This window comes from Syzygium oleosum, unplaced genomic scaffold (assembly GCF_021117445.2).
Source record: "Syzygium oleosum isolate NSW1041296 unplaced genomic scaffold, Sole_v2.1 Sole_v2.01, whole genome shotgun sequence".
NCBI lineage: Eukaryota > Viridiplantae > Streptophyta > Magnoliopsida > Myrtales > Myrtaceae > Syzygium > Syzygium oleosum.
In genome coordinates, this window is record NW_026607485.1 from 776,094 (window position 1) to 798,613 (window position 22,520).

Consider the following 22,520-nt stretch of genomic DNA (forward strand, 5'->3'; position numbering starts at 1 on the left):
TTGCACCTAAATCACACAATGCCTTTTCAAAGTAAGAATCTCCAATAGTGCAAGGTATTATAAAACTCCCCGGATCTTTTAACTTCGGAGGTAATTTATTTTGTAGGATGGCCGAACATTCCTCATTCAACTTTACAGTTTTGTAATCCTCTAGCTTTCTTTTGTTTGCCAAAATCTCCTTCAAAAATTTTGCATAGCTAGGCATTTGCGCTAAAGCATATGCAAAAGGAATATTAATGTGCAATTTTTTAAAAACATCAAGAAATTTAGAAAATTGCTTATCTATTTTGTTTCTTTGAGTCGTCGAGGGAATGGGCGGCGGCACGTATGGCTTGGGATTATCTAGAAAAGTTTGCTCTTGCCTATCTCATTTGGTTGTTTCTTGACCTCTTCTTCTTTGTCTCTGGAAATCTCTTGTTTGGTATCTTCTTCACCCACTTGTTTACCACTTCTTAGGGTTATAGCTTTTACATTCTCAATTGGATTTTTCTCTGTGTTGCTAGGCAAAGAACCCTGTTGTCTCCCAGACATCATGTTTGCTAACTACCCCACTTGCATCTCTAGATTTCTGATTGAAGCCTCTTGGTTCTGAAATCTCACATCTGTGCTCTTGATGAAGTCCTGAGTAGTGTTGGCAAGTTTTGTGACTATATCTTCTAGACTGGACTTTGTCTCTTCTGGTTATTTGAATCTCGGTGGCAGTCTCATCACATTTTGATTATTCCATGAAAAATTTGGATGATTGTGCCATCCTGAATTGTACGTGTTGGAGTAGGGATTATTTTGTGATCTATTAAAATTCCCAACAAAGTTAGCATTTTCATTAGATTGAGCAAAAGTGTTACCTACGACATTACGTGCTAACATGTCCTCCACTACAAAAAATCGCATGTCATATTCTAAATTTTCATGCATGAAACACTCATATTATCTATCTTTTTGTTGAGTGCTTCAATTTGCGCAGCAATTGCCGTGAAAGCATCCACCTCACGAACTCCACTAGCTTTTCGCACTGGTATCCTCTCAGTAGGCCACTGATAACTATTGGATGCCATCTCCTCTAATAAGTTGTAGGCTTCTTACGGTGTTTTATTATTCGAGTTCCCCTGATTTGCATCAATCATAGAACGGAGATTTGTACTACACCCATTATAAAAAGTTTGTACCTGCATCCATACGAGTAATCCATGATGTGGGCATCTCCTAAGAAACTCCTTGAATCTTTCCCATGCTTCATACAATGATTCATTATCCATCTGCATAAAATTAGTAATATCGTTACGCATTTTTGCAGATTTTGCAGGTGGAAAGAACTTACCAAGAAATTTTTGGGCCATATCATTCCATGTAGTGATCAATCCTGCAGGAAGAGAAGAGAGCCAACCTTTAGCTTTGTCTCTAAGAGAGAATGGAAATAATCTCAATCTAATAGCATCATCTGAAACTCCATTATATTTGATTGTGTCACAGATTTCAAGAAAAGCATCGATGTGAGCATTTGGATCATCGCTTGGTAGCCCACTAAATTGCACTGATTGTTGAAGCATCTGAATCAGTGATGGCTTGATCTCAAAGTTGTTTGCTTGAATTGCAGGTCTCCTGATACTTGATGTGGTGCCCTCAACTGTTGGCGCAGCATAATCTTTCAAGAGTCTACGTTGATTTCTACCATCATCAACTCCCTCCATCTTTTTAATGTGATTTCTCTGTTCTCTCAGTCGCCTTTTAAATGTGCGTTCCATTTCTGGATCAAACTCAGTAAGTTTTCTTTGTTGGCTACGTGTCATGCACCAATGTATACTCTGAAAAAAAGAAGAAGATAAAAGCTAGATTAAACTTAGAATTATCCGGTATCAATATTAATTGGTATTAAATAAACAATCCCCGGTAACGGTGCCAAAAACTTATTCGTAAAATTCTGCACGTGTCAACGAACGTGTTGAACAAGTAATATAATAATGAGAAGAGTATCGTCCCACAGAGATTGATGATAATAAACCAATTAAATATTAAAAATGGACTAATTCTAAAATTTATCTAACTGATCGAAATATAATTGAGAACAAATAAAAATTAACAATTTTTAAAAACGAAATTTTATATACTAAAGGCAGATAATCAATCAGGTAAAATATGTTAAAGCATCCGATTTCACCATAACCACTAGATATGAATTTTGGATCATTATGCATACAAGAACAATATCAAACATGTGATAGCGGAATTTCCTAGTCTATTTACTATCCTATCTCTAGGTATAGTAAACCTACTCAGTTTATCAATTCACTATATTTCTATGTGAATTTAAATAAACATAAGCGCATTAAAATCTGTGAATATTCCCGGTTTACAATGAATCTTTTGGACCACCTTATCACCGAAAGCTACACAAATAACATGGTATATTTCTATCCACATTTAATTCATGGTTATATATATTATAAGGAGCAATTGCATACTATTACTTCTCAGTCTCAAACATGCACATCGGATCATTCAAGTGGTGGCCAATCACCTAAACGCATTAAGCACAATAATATATAACTCACATGAATGAAATTACTTGCAAAGCATAAAAAGCATGAAATTCATATCATCATGGTTAGGCTACATCGTAGCTCTAACAAAGAAAATTAGAACATAATAGAAGAAAAAATGAAAATATCAATTAAACCAAACATCTTGAATCAAAGAACAAGAATTTCGTCACCACTTTTGTCTTCTTTTCAAAATACTTGAAAAACTCTCGAACACCGAAAACAAAAACGATCTAAAAAAAAAAACTCCATGTTCTCCCAAGTTATCCTATTTATATGATAACATCCAAGACTCCTCTCACAAGGCAATTGCTTCTTTTTCGTATAAAATTAGGGAATAAATCGCAGAATTTCCAATGTGATATCCACCTTCTAACTCTTCTCTGGGTTGCATATTCCTTTCCTTCTTTTTGCCATATTTTCCTTATTTTCTCCATATCTCAATATTCTGCATAAACAAGGAAAAATTAAGTAAATAAAAGGAAATCCAAATATATTCTAACAAATATTGCATTATTTATTGCCTAGAGTAGATAAAATAACTCTATTTTTATAGAGTTATCAATTACCAAACCACTTGCCTTCTCCTGCTAAAGCATTTAATTGGCGCAAGTCATCCACATCATCAAGGACGAGGAGAACTTTCTTGTGACGAAGTCTATGTTGTATTAGATTAATACCTCTATCAACACTGGACACTACTAATCTTTTTTGTAGTGATGAAATCTCATATAGTAATTTTTCTTGCAATTGAACTAAATCCTTGGAATCTTTTGAAGCTTCTCGAACATTTGCCAAAAGACACGAACCCTCAAATTGTCTAAAAATAGCATTGTAAAGAGCTCTTGCTAAAGTTGTCTTCCCTATGCCTCCTTGTCCCCATAATCCCACCATGATAGCATCATCATTAGACTCAAGCTTTAACATCGATTTCAGCTTAACCACTCGGCAATCTATCCCAACCAGATGCTTAGCAACATGCAAAGGTGTTTGGTCTAGGCGAGCGAAGATCTCCTTCACAATTCTTTGTATATGCTCTGACTCATCTCTGACAAAAATGAAAAAAGAAGTTGTAGCATCGTTTTAGCAATTTGAATAAGCAAATCACGAGCGGTCACCAGCCAACAATGACAAAACAGTGCATCACATTTTCAGATAATCACTACCAAAACAAAATGTATTCCCACCAAGTCGAATTAGAGCTCCAAGAACTCCACACCAATCAAAACAATTTTAGGTTTCAACTTTTTAGTCATCCAGTGATTCATGTTCTTTTGATTTATACATGACAATTTACTTATTTTTATTTTTGACTATTATATGTGATTTATCTACACGCTTAATCAAAAGAGCTATTTAGGACTTTGAACGATGGTTAAAATTTCTATTAAAAAATGATTAAATACCTGAAGCATGATGTCATTGCCTTGCATGGCTTGTACACACTAATTATCCTGTACATGGTGTTGCGAACTTTCTTACTTCTTCCAAAGAAATGGGCTAAATGCAATCCATTGGTCCATGAAGTTTTAACATTTTAGACTTAAAATCATGTGTGTGTTGATTTATTGATTTATTTATTTTTGCAAACAATCTTTTATATTTACTTGTAAAGATTAGTTTCTTACACAAATTATGAACTCCACTCAACTTACCCATTGTTCAAATTACACCCGGACAAGCTACCGGCGTCGAAAAGGGCTTTCTTCCATCTCTTTACTTCCTTTGAATCCTTTCCAAACTTGGACTCATGCTTATCCAAAGCTCTCCCATAACTCTCTCTCCCCCTTCTCACTTCTCTTGGGTCCACGTTATAGAAAACTGGTAGAACAGTTAGGTTATTTTGCTCCTTGCACTTCATAATCATTGCCACTTCTTCCAAGCACCATTGTGAGGAAGCGTAATCTTTCGAGAAAACGATGATTGTGATGCATGATTCTTCGATGGCCTTCATAAGCACCGGCGATATTTGATCTCCCCTCCTCAATTCCTCACTATCAATAAAAGTGTATATTCCATTCTGATCTAAAGCTTTGTAGAGATGACTGATGAAGTTGTTGCGCAGATCCTTACCTCTAAAACTCAAGAACACGTCGTAAATCCCTTTGGATTTTGATGAAGAAGCCATTGGCCGATGGAGTATAACAATCAGCAAAGAGTACTAGCTTAAAATTTGGTAGAGTGTTTTACCAGGCAGTTCTTTCACCACTTGATCTTCTTATTGTATTATTCTTATAATACGGAATTCGATGCTCCGTAGAAGGATGGAATGATGAACTTAAATGGATGATCAATGCTACAAAAGGTAAGGACTTGCGGCGAGACTTCGAAGGTATCTTTCCTAGCGATCATATCTTGCATTTGGATGGAGCGTAATCGTAGACGCTTCCAACAAAAGTCAAATGATGCCCTTATCATTTTGGCTAAAGTTCGCAAACTTGTTAGAGGGCGAGCTTCGCACTATAAATCTTTTAGACCGTCCCGAACAAATGAAACTTTGGCTACTATATGGAGACTCCCCACTCCATTTTTTGTAATCTTAGTTCTATTTGTAATCTTTGGGAATGCCCCTAAGCTTCTGTACGTCATCTTATACATACTACTTACATTTACACCCAAAAAAAAAAAAAAGACGCGTGACTTTTTGTACTACTTTGGTAAATGGCGATGTTTATGGATGGACCAGCACATCTTCAGGTGTGAACACATGGACTTTTTTTCATTGAAGAACTCGTACCACCGCGTTAGTCGGACTGTCAGAGTGACGCAAGCTTCTCTGTGGCCGACAAAAGTAGTGAATAGTGTAGATTAGTGCTTGGTCCTAGTGGACTCAATTATTGCAACCACCGACAAACAACTCTAGGCCGTAGGCTAACACATAAAAAGAGCCCGACTTTATAAAAAAATTTCAAAATAAATTTTATCTCAAATAAAAATTCGAAATAATCATTTAATATCAAATAAGAGTTTGACTTATCGGCCGGTGAACATATGCATCTCCCGTGCGAATTCCGGCAGTCGTTCGGATAATTTTGTCCAAAGGTATTTATTTTTCTCTCTTCTACCCTATTCATCTTCTTCTTGATCCGAGCCATGGTGTCCCTATTCATCATCTTCTTCATCAATGTTGAAGATAGGCATTGCCCAAATCAAGAACACCGGAATTGGAGCGTAACATTTTTTGTGTTCTCTCGAGCGGACAAACAAAAAGACATCTGCCAACGATGTGGTGTAAGTATGAGTAGCGAATGAGAGAGAAGTTTCCGTGAGATGAAAAGCAAAATTGGGGCTCACCAATTTTTGGGTAAGGATTTTGGGATTGTTCATCCCCGGCAAGTCAGGCTCTTATTTGAGACTAAATGGCCCGATTCAAATTTTTATTTGAGACAAAATTCACTCCGGATCCTCTTTTGAGAAAACGATAATATTTGAGACCCCTATTTGAAATTTTTGCCTGATAACAAATTTGGTGGCTTCCTCGAAATTTCATCCCTAAGCTCCGAGAAGTTCTTTTTTACTTGCTATATAATAATTTACCACATGACCCCTTAAAAATATATATAATGACACGCACAATTAGTGTACCAGCAAGAAATAATATTAGATCTATTAATAGCAGCAGAACTTTGGAAACACATGGTGCATAAATATGGACGAGAGAGAGCGGGGGAGAGATTACACCGGAGTCATTTGGTTTTTAGTTGTTTTATTCATTAAAAGAGGTCTAACCCTCTTTCACTAATCATAGCTACCTCGGAGACATAGAAAACACCTTGTAAGCCCATGAACCTATTATTTAGGTTTTTGATTACATCCGTTGGTATGACTTTCACGATGCATATTGTCTGTACACATTTATGAAGTTGCATTTTTGTTACTTGATGTCATAAAAATAATGATGATTACCACTTGCTAAGCTATGATTTTGCTTTCCCCTTTTACTGCCATTCTAGTCATAAAAATAGTGATTATTACCACTTGCTGAACTGTGATTTTGCTTTTCCCTTTTATGACCATTCTATGTCTCGAGAACGAAAAGAGTAATGGGGGGCACGTGGAGAGTGATATGAGGTTACTTAAAATAACATTTACCAAGTAAATTTTAGTAAATTGAGAGTACAAGTGAATTCCTTTCAAAAATGGTTTGGATATTTCTAAGTTTTGTGAATACAAGTTTTACCAAATGGGTTATATGAAGTTAAGTTTCTATGAAATGGGTGGCTTTCGTTAAAGGCTTTCGTTAAAGGCTTAGTCCTTTATAGGAAGGCCAACCATTTTCTTTGATTTCGGTATTAATTTTGATGTATGATACATATACTAAACATATTTTGGGAAATAAAGGTGAAAACTCATTATATTTTCACTAACTAAATGGGTGCTTAGCTGCTAGCCTACCAAATTGGGAGGAAAAAAAACTAACATCTTCATTATTACCGGCAAAGTTTTTAGATTTTCGTGTTAATTAAAGAACCCTACCTTTTGGTTTATTCATCCGTCTTTTATCTATGTGGGCCACATGACTATGTGACATTACCTATACCCACTTTGTTCCCAACGGTGAAGGTCTTACATAAACTCGGTCTACGTACATCAAACATCATTTCATTTTAGCTACAAAATCAGTGTTATGCATAGGAACCGAATGATTAATTTCGGTTAATTGTCAAAACATAATGAAAATTATTAACACCGCACTCCTTTGCAAATCATTTTAGTAATTATTTTGATAAGAAATATACGATGGATAACATTGGTAAATTTATGTGTTAATTTTTGTAATAAATACTTTATTGCATCATTTCAAAATTATCTAGATTATACATTGAAAAATTAAAGTACGGAAATTAGAGATCAAAACTTAAAATCACACTAAATTCTTCTTATTATAATATAGAAGATTTTCTGTCACGTCAAATTTCTCAAAGATCATTTAAACATCTTCCTTATGTATTAAATATGTCATATTCTTTGTTTTAGGAATTTTCTTTTCTGTGAGTGATTTGCAGTCTCCTGAAAAGAAGCATTATGGATTCCCATATTTTATTTTATCAAGCAAACAAATTTTTGTTCAAATCTGGTGAAGTTTTAGGCTTTGTGCATACTAAAAAATATGATATGAGGAAATTTCGCTATTGGTAAAAAAAAAATCTCATTAGAGTTGTTCCTATATGTGGCTATAAATAGTTTACATTTCCTTTATCACGTAAGTCAAGTCTTTCGGAGATTGAAATTACAAATAAGAAAAGTTATGTGGACTCATAGAAAATGGAATAATTAAATTGTTAATCACACATAATGTCCTACATTGAATTATTTGGATCAACATTGTTGACAATTTATAGTTTTTACTAGACCTGCTAAAATGGGTCATAAACCCATTTCTTAACCTATATATTAGTAAATTGGTCATAAATGGGTATATGTATAGTATATGTGTTAAATAGGTCATAAATGGGTTTACAATTTATTTAAACTCAACTTATCTTTTTCGTGCTCACTCAATCTCGCGCTCACTTACTCTGCGCTCTCATATCAGTTTAGGTATAGATTTCCTAGATTTAGTTAAATATAAAAGTGTGACATTCCGAATTTCGACCCATTTTTGGGATTTATAAAACGTGTATTTCGTCAGTGCGCTTATAATTAAATATCGCCCAGAACTGATCACTCTCGGGTTATTTTAAATTTGAGATTTCGCTAGAATCGCATTCAATTGAATTTGATCGTTATTTAGAGCTCGAACTTTGGTGTCTGATTTTTCGGAGTTTATGACGAATTTAATTGGACGGTGTCGATATTGTGGTGGCTAGAGTCGAGATTGCCTGGAATTATCGAAAAGTGAAATTTGGACCGAATACGGATTTTGACCAGTAGATCTCCTTCTTAGTGTATTTTATTTAATGTTTTTTTGACCTTTTCTTTAATTTGAAAATTGAGATTTTCGTGGCTATTGGATCAAGCTCGCAAGATCGTTTTGTGGCCGTTAGATTGCACTTGGGTGATGTTGACTTTTGTGTGCGCTCTCTCTCTCTCCTTCTCTCCTTGCCCGCTCACTCACGTCCCCTCCCCCCTCTGTTCTGACCGTCTTCTCTCTCCCCCCTCCCATCATGTTCTCTCTCCCCATCTCTCTTTTGCCCCGATCGTCCTTCTCCCCCTCAACTGCACGCTCGCCTCTCGCTCACAGCCCAGCCACCGTGCACCGTTCGCCCACCGCCGCGCGTCCCCCCCCCCCCGCCGTCGCGCTCGCTGCCCAGCCGTCCGGTGAGCCGCTCGCCGCTGCTGCTGGCCACCACTCCCCTCCCCTCCGTACGAGCAGCAACTCGCTCGCCGCCACTGTTTGGCGTTGCCTAGCCATCGACCGGGCAGCCCTGCTCTGCCCAGTCGCCTGCAGCACCGCCGTGCCGTCACCGACCGCCGCTGGCCCTCACTGCCGCCGCAGCCCCCCTTCTCCTTCCCCGGTTCACCCCGACTCTCCCCTATTTCGTCTCGCCAGCAACCGCCGCGTGCCGTCATCCCGGCCGCCGCTGCCCTCACCAACTCACCACCACCACCCGACTCCCCCCTTTCCGCCTGGTCGCCGCCCCTGCTGCCGCCGGCGCTACTATGGCCGCTGCTCCCCTGTTCCGGCCAGCTACTCCCCTCCCCTTCCTCTGTTCTCTCTCTCTGTCCCTGCTCCGACCGTCGCCGCCGTGGGCCGCCGAGCGTCTGCCGGAGCCACCGATCCGCCGTCGCCGCCCTTGCCCAGCAGCTCGCCGTCGCTGCCCCGCCAGTCTAGCCGAGACGCCAGCCCGCACAAGCCGCCGCCTTGCCGTCGCCGCCGTGAACCGCCGAACGCTGCCGGGTTGCTGCTGTGCCGACGCCGCTGCTGCTCTGTTTCGGCGACCTTGCTGCCCTCCCCGCTTAGCCGTTCTCGCTTAGGCCCAAGGTAAGCGACTCCCTAAACTCGATCTAGGACTTCGGGTATTATTAGACTTGTTTAGGGGTTATTTATTGCGGATTAAGGGCGGATTTGGTGGCTGATCATGGCTGGAATATGGTTCGTTTGTGGCTGATTTGGCGAATGATTATGGTGGGCTTGATCGTTTGTTTGATGGGATGAGGTTGGTGGGTTTATTGAGCGGAAGGTGGGTTAAAATGTGTTGGAATGGTGAGAGTTGTTACAATCGAATGTTGTTTGATTTGTGGGCTGATTTGGTGTTCACTGCGCGTGTGTTAATCGCGGTTTGAGGGCTGGTTGTTACTGCCGTTTGTTGTTGTCGCGAGTGCACGTTCGCGACTTTAAATTGATAGAATGGTGGTTGTTTTAGTGCCCATGAGGATTGATTTGTTTGATTGGCGATTGAGATCAATGGGATGGGTTTGATGCTTGAATATGTGTTGGCCGTGCTGAGTTGGGGACTGAGTTCGATGGCCTATTGGGACTCATGTGCGCTTGATTTATTATGGCTCATTTTGTGGAAGTTGTGGTGGATTTGATGCTTGCACGGGCTAATTTGAATGATTGGCGTTTGAGCATATTAGAGTGTTGTTTGAATATGTTAATGACATTAAATTGATTGAATTAAGTGGCGTGTGTGTTTGCTTGACCAAGCCCGGATCGATCGAAGGGCTGTCAATCTGTAGGATGTTGACCTGGGTTGTGAGAAAGGACCTGTGGGGTGTTGACCCGGGTCGTGAGAAAGGTCTTGGAGCGTGTTGACGCGGGACAAAGCCGGATTAATATGAGGGTTGCCCGGACTGGAGCGTGTTGACGCAGTGGCGGGAAAGGACTGTGGGGTGTTGATCCGGGTCGTCGAAAGTTGGATGGATGCGCACGTGTAATGTACTTGATTGAATTGGGTGAACGTATGTGTATATGGTGCTTTCAGTGATTGTGATATGTACATGAGATGTTATTGCATTAATGTGAATTGACTAATATGCGAGTTGACGTATGAATTGAGGCGAGGTAAGTATGTTTGTGTGAATTCTAGTACGTCGAATGTTAGATTGCATATGGAAACCATGTCCGGGTACGCATTGTCCTATGTGGGGTTTAGGGTCTCGCTTATTGAGATTTATCTCATCCCCGTTATTAAACATTTTCAGGTTTGGAGTGACGGATAGTCGTCATGTGCGGTTCAGAGACCGGGAATGACTTTGGGCATTTGATGCTTCATTCCATCTTTTGAATGCCCCCTTTTTGTATAGTGTAGTGGACTATCCAACCATCGTCCCCTTTTGTTGAACGGGGTTTATTCGTTAGTAGCCTGGGTTGTTATGGCGTAAATGAATATTGTTTGTAAGCTTGTCATGATTATGTTATGCCTTTATTGAATTGTGCAAGTGCTACCCCTTCTTCATCGTTTATTGTCTAGGTTGTTTAAAATTTCGCTTCTGCTTGCGTATGACGTGGGGTGTTTCCTTTGGGTCGGTGACGAGTCCTGGGACGTCACATTCGATACGACCATCGTAGGGGTGTCGCGAGCCCGTTAGGGTCCGGGGCGTGACAAAAAGTGTTTTAGTAATATGGGTCGGGTAGGGTATGTGTTGAATTGGGTATGAGTCAAGAAAATTGCATTAGGCATAAATGGGTCATAAACAGGTTAATGGTTCAATTTGGGTCGGACCATTCTTGACCTGACCCAAACCCAACCCAACCCGATCCATCCATTTAACAGGTCTAGTTTCTACTCTCATTTATATTTAAATTCTTCATTCTCAATCAGAAAAAACTAATGGATAAGAAGATGAATTGAACTTACATAAAGTGACATATATTGATACTCTAAAAATGAATATGTTGTTTTAACCAATCTATTAAATAAATGAGCTAGCAACAGCTCACCCACAATAGTTTGTTTAAGAAAATGTTAGATGCTTTCAAAGCATCATGAGATCAACCACCCAGTGAGTATTCACTATCAAGTGCTATGAACTTTTGACATTTCCTCTAATTTTTATGGAAAAGATTGGTTGAAAGTATCATCATGAGGTGTTTAGGGAGCACCTTTCAATCTCTCTTTCTGCACTTGCATTTCCCTACTGCAAGGATTCTGTCGCTTCAATATGGCTTCGGAGTTTGGACAATTTTAAGCTCTCATTAAGAGTGCCATATGCCACTGCCAAAAGTTCAGTGTTGAGGCAATTATTAGCGTCTAACAAGTAGATATTATTAAATGAAAATGTATGTAATAAACTAAATCTGAATCGTAAAAGTTGAAGACATTCGTGTTGAGCCTACTATTTTGGACGGTTCAAAGTCAATTTTGTTTATGCACTAAGTTCACTCAATAATTATATTCAATAGATAACTGTACCACAAATGCAACGGTCAGTTTCTAGAATTCAACCATAATAATACCACATGTCTAAATTCGATCTTTGACTAAAAAAAAAGTTTGATCCATTAAATCTCAATGGTTAAAAGGATATATCTTGTATGAAACCCATCTTATCTAATGTGTATGATCCAATAATCCATGGTAAATCAGATTCATAGAAAAAATTTACAAAGCGAGGGGGATGATCATAGTGGTGCAAGCGAATCAGATTTTAAACTATGTCCCCATCCATCGTTCGTAATAGATGATAATAAGTTTTTGGATTGTGGGCTAACCTATGTTCTAATTTGTAGGCGCAAGAGGAATTTGTTCAACAATTACCACAAAAATTGAACTTAAGCTATGGAAGATTATAAATTCTCATCCTTGGATTTCTTGTGAACAAATCCAAGTCGGTAATTTGAGTTAAGTTGAGCTAAGATTTGTTAGAGTAATTAAATATTAAATCACGCATTCATCTAATAGCTTAAACTTTTAGAATAGTTGGCAGTGGTTCTATCAAAATCTCACATTTTGCCTCATTGGTGTTTGAAGGAAATCGAAATCTTGGGTTTGCCATGATTGTATCAATTTTTTTTTAACAAGAAAAGAGCAGTGTGCCCTTGCGTGGCTCTGACACATCCAAATTTGATTTCATTACTATAATGTGTGAAGTCTAGCTAAGCAGGAAAGTTTAGAATTTCTCTTTTTTTTAAATGAAAGGCATTGCCCATGAATAATGATTGGTGGTCGAAATATGATATGATTCCAAATGTAATTTTGTAGACGAGCGAAGTGGGGGGAAAAATCAAAGAAAGAAAGTGGCAGTTTGTTGTTCCAACAGAAGGGAGCGACTCAACTCTGAATTTGTGGCAGAGTTAAACGCAATTTATTTGGGATGTTTAGAGAGATTTGAGTTAGTACACTCTGAGCGGGGCAAGTTAAGGAGGTCAAACCCTAAGATTTTCTTATTGGACTTAACATCAACTTATGTCCTTATGGCATGGGCCACTTGTCCCTAACTTGTTTCCTCTTGACACGTGGCGATACAACACCTGACAATCTTAACACGCCATCCTCTTTAATGGCAATTTCTCATCTTTCACTATAAATACCCTAAACCATTTTCTTGATAGTTATATTCACAACAAGAGATGTACTTCTTTAATCTCTTCGATAGCAATGTATCAACCTCTCACCTGCCACCTTGCATTAAAGTCCCTTAAGATTGTTGAGGCTCCCGTTCTGTGCTTCATTCATCCGAATGATTGGTATTACTCATGCCCAATACTCACCCTCTCTTTGCTAAAGAATCGCGTGTGAAAGGACAAGGTCCTCTGTAACTAGTCCCAGATAATTGGTATTACTCGTGCGTAGGGCCATCGAATAGTGGGTTGTGTTGGGTTTGTGTCGGATCGAGGATGATCCGATCCAAATTGACCCGTTTAACTTTTTTTGACCAGCTAATTCAAATTTAGTGACTCGTACTTGACCCAACTCATATTACTAAAATACATCTATATCTAATCCAACCTATGAAAATCCATACCACCCATTTAACCCACTTTAAAATCTTCACTTGTAAATGTTACTTGGATAAAAATTTCATATCGAATTTAAAAAGTAAATTAGCATGATTAAATTATGTTAGTAAATATAGCAAAAAACACAAAAATATTGCAAACATTGCAAAAAAAAAAGGACAGAAAAGAAAAAGGAAAAAATTTGCAAAATTTTAAAAAATTGCAAAAATCGTCAATGTCAGCAACGACCGTGCCAAGTAAGATGGCCATTTACTAGACAGCCACGATAGTGATTTTTGGCCAAACTTGGCAAATTAACAAAGATTTAAGACTAAAGTGACCAAATTAAAAAATTTAGGATTGAATTGGTCACTAAGAAAAACCAAATTAAGCAAAATGGTCTCAATAAAATAATCCAGAAAAGTAAAAAGTAAAAAGGAAACGGTGGATGTGAAGTTATGTGTAAGTAAATTTGAAAAGATAAAACTAAAAGCGTAAAGGCATCAGATTATTGAAGAGGGGCCGACGAGTTGGAATATAGCGTTTGGGTGTCATTAGTTTGAGATCTTTCATAAGCAATACAATATTTTTAATTACTTTTTGCTTTTTATTCAATATTACGACTCACGGAAACAATATCGACATATAAATATATACATAATTTTTTGTTGTAATATTTCACGAACTGAGGATATTCTTTTTGTTTTCAAATTTGAAAAGACAAGAAATCACGTCTTGTTTCTAAGCGTATCCGAACAAGCTTACCTCAACCGGTCCGTGTTTATCAGTAAACTCTGAGTAGCACACACATGGGCTGAAATGTACATGTCACAATTGCTAAAAAGCCGTACGCAACCCAATTAAAATGAGTTAATTTATGGGTATGAGGTAAATTCATTTAGACCCACTTATAGTTGGACTTTGCATTTTAAAACCCTTTCCAATCCAATTATAAAATTGGGGTGGCCCGTAATACACTCACTTTTAATAAATATGAGTGGAAAAATAGGTTCACTAATCCATTTTGCCACCTCTACTCGTGCACAACACCTATCCTCTTTTGCTAAAAAGATATCGTATGAACTCATGACAAGTCCTCTACAATCACCAGTCTCTCCCCCTTTAGCCATTGTATAAATCCAAGTCATCTTGAATCTTAATTATTACAAAGAGAAACGACAATAGATTAAAAAAATAGGAAAAATATATTATACTCAATTTATAGGAAATTTTACCTAATCAACCAATCCATAATTGATGTTAGGTTAATAATACTCTCTTTTTTAAATTAATGGCGTAAGTATAAAGCCAATTCTGTAAATCCTTTTTTCCTACTGACAATGTATGCTATAATGTATTAAAAGAAAATCCTAAAAATGCATAGCAACACATTGCCCCTCATTTCAAGCTAGCCTTCAATTCCTCCAACTTCGTTTTCATCACAATTTGTAGCATCACTCAGCACTTCACACTATCATCCAAAGACCTCAACACCTCCCCCTTGACAGCAGTGGATCTGCAACATCATACGATTCATGAAAAGCATTATTTCTCGAATTTACTAGAGAAATCAATCAAACAGTTCGTCGTTCGACTGCAAGAACATCATCCCCTTCCATCTCATATTCATTCATCGTGGATATTCGTCAATCCATCATGATAGCATTCAAGTCGGTGTTCACCCCATTGAAAAAAGAGGTTTCAAAGAAATCTTGAATTCTTCATATTATTCCAACTTCAACTCATTCTCTAACATGAAACGGAAGAGCGTTAGAGAGCATGGAATACAAACCCGCTTCAAATTTGGCCACTTTGTCCCTCAGCACTTCTTGACATCACAATTTTCGCTGAATAAGATATGATTTTTTCCTCCAAATCACTCTCCATCCTAGAACTTAACTTTTCTTTTTGGCATCGTCATCAATTTGTTTCCCTTTTCAACGCTTCAACTGCCTATTCCAGAGTGCCGGCTTTGGGACCTGCTTTTGTGGACTTCGACGCTCTAGAGAGTTCCTGATTCAATGGATTCGAATGACATGACAACTCAGCTTCATGAATTGATCGAAGATTTCTTGCTCCATGGGCTTCAAGCATGTGTCATCATGACCGAGAATGACGAACCATGCTGGAGCTTGAATTCATGGGAACCGAGCAGCACCGGTGATGCTCGACAACTAGTGCGCCTGAATATCCCTAGGCAAGACGTCGCAGGCCTTTGAAACAGAGCATCAATGGAGACGTTAATGGCGGACGGAAGCAAAGAAGCGCTCGTAACCATGACGAGGAATGTAGAGAAAGAGAGAGGGAGAGAGAGTCCACGGACACGGTCATGGCGTTGTCGAGCACATTCAGCGAGCTTCTCTGGACTTCAATCTTCGAGAGACTTGCTTTCGCTTGACCACCAATCCAAAGCTTGAGGTCGCCACCGCCGAGTCGTGGATTATTTCTATTGTGAACAGGTACTCCTTGAAACAGAGTCGAGCTTCGTCATTTCATCGAACACCTTCCTCGCAAACTCGATTCCTCCTCCACAGCACAATCAACGGCAATGCAACTCGGAAAAAAGCGAGGGCAAAGCAGGAACGAACTGAAATCACAATTACGGTGGAAGTTCCAAAGATCCATAAAGGCATTCAGCTTTGGAATGGAACACAAAAATCACAATATTATTATCAAATTTTGACATCAAAGATCGGTAGCATTGGACTCAATTTCTTTTGATATGATAATAAAAGAATATCGTATAAACTTTGGATATAAGAGTGTAACTCTTGTAAAATTGCAATAATGTTGAGTTTGATCAAAATGTCAATCAACCTTAATATGTCCCTCAAGTACATGCACATATCATAAAATGAATTCATGCCTTACAAGAACTAAGCATCTCCCAAAGGAGATATTATATATGTACCACTAAGTTGATTCCCTTAGTAACAAGATGTTGTAAAATACTCTATGTTACGAGCTCCCATTTATGTAAGGCCATACAGATGCCACAAGTTTAACAAGGAATTTCTTTTATAAGCTTCCATCTCATATAATCAAAACTAGCCAAGACCTTCGTATCTCAATCTAGCATTTTAAAGGAGACAATCGAACAAAACTTGGAGAGTTTTGATGTTTTTTTTTTTTTTACAAACTCGCCTGTAGGTGGAGAATGCAATATACAACTAGAAATTCTCTCTATTGCCAATCAAAATGGCACATCTTATCCTACAAAGAAATCCAACACTCCAAGTGTGCGTGATTGATAAGAATCGATATTTCATCCGAGTGACTATCCTTGTGATCATAATAGACTCCCCATTACGACAAAGTAAATAACTCATCAATTAGAGCCTCTCAATGAAGCTAATTATGAGACAATATCAATCTAAGAAAGCTTATCTCCTATGGGCAAACAAGCCTCCTAGACTGGTGTGCCTTACTACACTGCCTCAAATCCTCGATGTATAGAATACAATAACGCTCTCTAGGATGTGATCGTATATCATAAGATAATAAACATCCCATGAAGATGACGACCTATGAGTGCTCCGCAAGTCACAATGAGTGAACCACTTTGATGGTCAAACACCCATATCAAAATGTGCAAGTATTCTTCAAGTCGGGATGTTAAAAATAACCAATAGTTACATGAGTAATTCCACCGTTCTCAATATGTGAAGCACTCTGGTGCTCAATCACATATTGAATCACGTGACATCTCCAAACACGAATGCTCAAATAACATGAGAAAATTTTTCGTGTGTCCCCACGAGTAAGTGACTTTGGCAACCAATCACTAATGGTGCATTATATAACTTCTTATCCCCACATATTTGTTGAGAGACTTTGTTTCAAACTTGTACATTCAAAAAACACAATATTTCAAAGAGAATATGTATGTAATTTCTCATATCAAAGTAATTTTGCAGCACCTAACTTATAAAAAATTATGAGTATTCAATTTATCTCAATTTATCTAAGATAAAATCTACCATAAGTATGCCAATTAAAAAAGAGGACATTGGCACATGGAGCACAACGCAAAAGACCGCACTAAAAATGGAGCCCAAAAGACTTGTCACGTGCCTAGACGTGCGTCTTCTGCGCATGGGGTTTGCCTTGCATACGCGTACAATTAGTCATCTTCAACCTCTGGCAAGGTAGCTTGACCGGGTCGCGACCTGGTCTTGATTCGTTCTAGATCCGGCATTAGAACGTAGCAAATTCGACCCTTTTAGCACAACTGAAGCTCTATCTCGATTTTATTATACGTTAAAAACCTAAAATCCTGATTGAATGCTTCAATTCGAAATAAAGTCTAGGATTTACCGAGAGATAGACCAATAAACGAAGCTTACTCATGCATCTAATAGCCTAATGATGGTCCAATTATAAGTAATTTGTACCATTGACACTCGGTGTCATCTAACCCTAGAAATCCGAAACACCCAAAACTCGATTCAGGTGCCCTGAATTGATTTCATTCGAAATTAAAGCTGCAAAATGACCAAAACTGTTTGTGGGTAGCACAATAATGAAGCCGGTTTGGACATGTAATAAGAAATCGACATCCAATTTGAAGCTTGTTTACTCCGGTCATAAGAAATTCACAGAATATGATATTCAACGTAGAAGAGAACTCTCTAACAGTTTTTGAGCATCAACAAGTAAAATTGTCGAAATTGCACCACATGATTTTCGGTTCTCTTATTCATGCTGAAATCTTCTAAGTTGGAAATTCTTGATGCGCAGATGATATTAGGGCACGAAATTTATGGAGTATGAGAATTGTTGCATGAGTAACAAAAGCCACAAATTAATCGTCCAAACTAACAACCAAAAAGGTCAAATTGCAAAATGTCATTTTCGGTTCACATGCCCTTCAATATTTGAAATTCACACGGCATAGGCCGAGTTATAACACGAAATTTGCCAAGAAGATTTACCATAGAACCGGTATTTAAAATCCCATATTGATACCAAAAGAATTGAATTCCCGAACTCACCCATAAAAACCCCTGTAATATGACTATACATGTAATTACATAGAGATTACGCATTAAATGAATTCTGAACCCATATATAGCAGCTCTTATACCACATGTAAGAAATGCAATGATCAAAAACTCACTTATAGAATTTACAATACCTGGCCTTGAATAAAAAACGGGTACCTGGTTAGCTAATTATCGTCTTTGAATCGAGCACTATGGATAAATCCAGACAAATCAGGACTAGGCTTTCGTCTCTTTCTCCTACCTTAGATGGTCTTGATGGATAAAATGCAGGTGTACGAAATTAGGAGGGGAATGGAGACCATAACCTATTTATGTAGCATATTTTAATAGACTCCTCCATTACAGGTCACTGTTAAAATACTAATCTTCACTAATCGGCCAACCACATTATTTCTGTAACCAAAATATGCTAAGCCCTATATAATATGTTCACATTACCATAATTGGGCAATATAACATTCTTATATATTTTATAAGTACTATAACAGAGTATTTTTCACGGACCAAAAAATTATACAATTAATATTAGCCCGCATTTATACAAAATTCGAACACATTGAGGTCCAAAATTACCATCTTCCTGCTCATGTTAGACTGTGGATCTTTCAGTCAAATGCTTTGGTATTTTCAAATGTTTTTTAATAGATTGGGTTATGATCAGTACTAGCCAGAAAGCACTAAAATTTCGACATTTCATAATCGAACGAAAAAAGGTCTCACGTGTAGGATTGAACAATACTGAAAGCACACTCAGGGAAGAAACAGTTGCCAATTGCCTTCTTTTTTTTTTTTTTGGGTCAGAAAAAGCACTTTCATTCATTTATTCATTCATGAATCAAACTCTACCAGAGCTAGACAAGTTGGTTTCTAAACACAAAATATTCCAAAGGGGTTATTGGGGTAAAGAAGACTAATTCAAAGGGACAGTCTTGTTCCTATGGCCTTAACAATCCAATCAGCAACTTGATTAACCTCATAGGGACAATGAGCAACCTTCACCTTAACCAAGTGGGCCAGCAGAAACCGGCATTCCTCAATGATTTCTTGCATGGCTCATGGGCTTTCAACATTACCCGTGGTAAGCTCCCCTAGTCATAAGCAGTCGGTGGATACTGCAGAGCACAAGTAGAGAATCGACTCATTCACTGCTAGGGCTTCTGCAAACAGAACCGAGGGAGCTTGCACGCCTTTTGCAAAGCCAGCCACCAACATACCGCATGAATCCCGAACAATTCCAGCTATCAAAACTTCCGTGGCTCCCTCCGTCCATGAGCAGTTGGTATTGAGCTTGAGGAGTCCTCTGGCCGGCGGTACCCACTGTTCAGGTAAGCTCTTGTTTAAAGCGAGGGCGGCGTCGACGATTGAGCTTGAGGAGTCCTCTGGCCACCAATCCCTCTTTACGAGCAAAACATTGAGATTTTTATGTACTTTTGGAGCCACCACGTGACCCATCAAATCATTGAGATTTTCCCACAATTATATGCTAGGAAAAGTCAACGATGATCACGACGTTAACTAGCTCTACAAATATTACAAATTTATGTATCTAGGACATAATTGGTGCAATCCGGAAGTTTAAATCCAGTCAATGCATTCTTTGCTAGGAAACCCATGTGAATCACATGCAAATTATTTACCACTTTTTATCATCATTAGGGATCACACATGATAATCATGGTTAACAGGCTATAATTTAGAAAGGTCACACAATGCAGCCCGCTTGTCATATGCACAAGTAACTGATAATCATTCATTACACAGCAAAGGTGCATCATAAAACTACACATGATGTACATGATGTTCATAAAAGCAAGGAATCATAAGTTCAAAGGTCTTACCTAGTTGTGCAGAGGCACGAGAGGATTCAACAGGAAGAGTCAATGCATACAGATCAAATGAGAAGCCTGAGTAACCGTGGCCTGTGAGTCTTTGGAGCTGAAATCAAAATATGAGCATTCAGCACATATCTATAATACTCAAACAAAAAATAGATTCCACAATGTCATAAACAGAAGATGAATGGAAAAGGAGGGGAAATTGGCGAACAGAAATAATATTCATGTTACAGGGTTCTATAGAATAGAGAAGAAAATCAAATTCATATTATCATTGCGTAGACAAATTATTTCAACGGCCTCTTTTCAGTATGTAATGAGTTTCCGAAGCTTTCTAATGATCTCAGAAGCTTGTAAAGGTTATGGTTTGATCAGTCTCTTGAAATATTTGCAACTAAAGAGCTCAAATTGGAGAATTGCTCAACCAAGAACCATATATATTTAGTAATTCACGATAGGGATCAAGGAAGAATATATTTTTCTTAACGAGTCTAACCAACGGATTATCAACTATTAAGATACTGCACTTTGTCTTTTTCCTTAACCAAGAACATGACGTCCCATTTCTCAAATGGCAATCTGGCTAAGAATACCCAGTCTAGAGGAAAGCTATATTTGATAAACAGGGCATCTGAAAATTGGCCAAAAAAATGAGTGGCCATCTGAAACTCCTAACTTTTGTTTATTGGGCAAATTCTACACCTATTCATAGCAACCATTACATGGCTGAAAAGCGCTCCACTCAAACAACTATACTTAGTGTCAGTCTGGAAAAGTGTACCCACCATCTAAACATTCCACCAGGCCATCATTATTTACCTGGGATGTGCAGATAATTCTCCAGACCTAGGATACAACATGATATCTTTGCTGCAGTAAATGATTTACATCAAGTGCAAGAGAGAGAGAGAGAGAGAGAGAGAGAGTTGTTTAGCAAGATCTGCAATCACCGAAAGCCCCAGCTACAGTTCTTTATCTAACTTGTTGAAAGAATTGATTGAAAAGTAGAAATAAAAAGAGGCTTCCTGAATTCTTCTTAATCAATATGGAAGGGGATGAGTGCTAGGAAGACTGTAGTATTAGATTTTAAAAGAAAAATTAGGAGAGGTTGCTTCAACTTCGTTGATTGATAAAGTGAACTTCAATTTAAAAAGTAGAATTGCTCTATTATGCTCATAAAAGCCTCTTAAAAAATGTATTTAACTATAGGTCCATTGAAAAATAACTATCATTTCCCTTAGGATATATAATGTAAGTAGGTGCTAACTCTAGTACTATAACTTTCTTTTGAACAGACAGTTCAACTGGTTAAAATGGTTGATTGCCATTCATACCATTATTCTGATGCCATTATTCCTCCACAACATTTGAAACCCTTTGTTCCCCTCACTGCAAGAGAAACAAGAAAAAGTTGGAAACATTTATAAATTAGGCAGATAGTTGAAAGGGGGAACATAGATGAAATTTCTATGGAAACCAGTCAATGTTCCTGATGATTCTGCAATTTTACCTTGTTCATCAGCTCGAAACCCGGAACAGATTCCAATCACAAAATGTGTCCAAATATCATGCTTAGAGATAATTTAGCAGACTAACTGACAAAGCAGTTTGCAAAAGGCGGTACTATTTAAGAAAAACAAGTTTGCCGATAGGAGAGTATGTTTTGTTTAAGAAGTTTACATTTCGGTCCTAAGATTATCAATTTAAAGAAATGCCTGTACTCCAGGAAATCGATTTTCGTGCAAGCAAATTATCTCTGAAGAGTACCATTTAAAGGTTACCATTTGATTCAATTGACAGTAACTAAGCTCTAATAGCAGCATTGACCTCTGCAAAATTCTTGGATCAAATCTAAAAAAGATGTGTGTTTGGGGTAACTATGGCTTTAAATTTTTCACTTTAACAATGCCTTTGGGCCGTTCTATATTTTCTCTTCTACATAAAACCCAATGTCCACGGAGAAAAAATAACATGCTGTAAACAGAGTGATACTTAGAGGCTTTTAATTCAGATGGGTAACTTCTCTTCAGAGAAATGTTGGTACCAGTGATATGGTTGAGAGAAGATTTGTGGATGATTTGTATACAAGTACTGGCTAGGTTGGGTTTCTATCAACTCTGTCTTCCAAACATTGCATAGGAACCATGCTCACCATTATAACAACAGTCTCATACTCTCTATCATGAAACTATGCAATAATTAGGGCTAGTTTTTGAGCTCGAGAGGGAGGAAATTGAGCAAGGCAGTCCTTTATCTACAAGATGAGTCCTCTTGCTTGATGTCGTATTCAGAAAGGCAATGAGCTAGTTCACGTTTC

At 38.1% G+C, this 22,520-nt stretch overlaps 1 long non-coding RNA gene, 1 other non-coding gene and 1 pseudogene across 2 annotated transcripts; 1 reads left to right on the forward strand and 2 right to left on the reverse strand.

Annotated features, from left to right (window-relative positions):
• The first annotated feature begins 1,182 nt into the window (after positions 1–1,182).
• Positions 1,183–1,289, forward strand: LOC115665900 (small nucleolar RNA R71). The gene has a single exon (XR_004003808.1). It is a non-coding gene; the product is annotated as a small nucleolar RNA R71 (small nucleolar RNA).
• Positions 1,290–3,136: 1,847 nt separating this feature from the next.
• LOC115665199 (toll/interleukin-1 receptor-like protein) lies at positions 3,137–4,750 on the reverse strand (annotated as a pseudogene).
• Positions 4,751–14,894: 10,144 nt separating this feature from the next.
• On the reverse strand, positions 14,895–15,632 carry LOC130139266 (uncharacterized). Its single transcript, XR_008817453.1, has 2 exons — positions 15,484–15,632; positions 14,895–15,375 (listed from the first exon to the last, which is right to left on the reverse strand). It is a non-coding gene; the product is annotated as an uncharacterized LOC130139266 (long non-coding RNA).
• Positions 15,633–22,520: the final 6,888 nt, after the last annotated feature.